We start from the raw sequence: 1,015 nt of genomic DNA, 5'->3' as shown, positions 1-1,015 counted from the left end.
AAAGCTGCTTGAGAGTATACGCAGCCTACAAACAACGAAAGAGGTGCCTGGAATTGATTGCTCTATGTCTAGCGCTATGGTCGTGAAAGTTTTATGCTGAAGAGCCAGTATGACCATTGTGGGGCGGCACCTCAGGCCACGTATGTACCGATGTTGTTATTAATTGGTAACGTACATAAATTAACGTGTTATAAACCCCCTAATATGTTAGCTGTAGTAATTTGTCCCCCAGAGTACTGATCTTTCAAAGTAGGCACCATTGGGAACACTTCGTGTCGACTTTTCTCTGTTTCAGATTGCTGCCAAACTCGTCGATCCCAAAGTTGTGATGCTGTAATTGGCTAACGAAGTATTGTCTTGTTGACTGTTTTAGCCGCTGACTGACTAACAAATGGCAACTGTACTTTTGCCAACGGCCTTGCCGCAGTGGTAACACCGGTTCCCGTCAGATCACCGAAGTTAAGCGCTGTTGCGCTGGGCTAGCACTTGGGTGTGTGACCATCCGGTCTGCCAAGCGCTGTTGGCAAGTGGGGTGCACTCAGCCCTTGTGAGGCAAACTGAGGCACTACTTGACCGAGAAGTAGCGGCTCCGGCTCGTAAACTTACATACGATCGAGAGAGCGACGTGTTGACCACATGCCCCTCCATATGCACATCCAGTGATACCGGTGGGCTGAGGATGACCGGCGGTAAGTCGGTACTGTTTCGCCTTTCAAGACCTGTCCGGACGGAGTTTAATTCAATTGTGCTTCTATTTAAATGCGTTATCCAATATGAGTCACGATCACAAATATTGTCCTTGTGAATTTCTTCTGCTCATTGCGTTGTATTACAACAGCCTTAATTTAATGTTATATTAATTGCTAAAACTTTGTACCCCATTTGAAAACGACCATCCTTACAACACGCTTTCACGAATTCATGTTACATCCATTTAAAATTTATCCTGCAGTGGCCGATCATCGGTACAAGACTCCCCAAAGAGTTTTCAGCACTGGAAGACAAACATTAGAAC

At 45.6% G+C, this 1,015-nt stretch overlaps 1 pseudogene; it reads left to right on the top strand.

Annotated features, from left to right (window-relative positions):
- The first annotated feature begins 408 nt into the window (after positions 1-408).
- Positions 409-526, top strand: LOC126417401 (5S ribosomal RNA; annotated as a pseudogene).
- The last annotated feature ends 489 nt before the right edge of the window (positions 527-1,015 follow it).

The sequence above is a fragment of the Schistocerca serialis genome, chromosome 8, assembly GCF_023864345.2.
Source record: "Schistocerca serialis cubense isolate TAMUIC-IGC-003099 chromosome 8, iqSchSeri2.2, whole genome shotgun sequence".
Taxonomy (NCBI): Eukaryota; Metazoa; Arthropoda; class Insecta; order Orthoptera; family Acrididae; genus Schistocerca; species Schistocerca serialis.
This window is presented reverse-complemented; position numbering and strand designations above follow the sequence as displayed.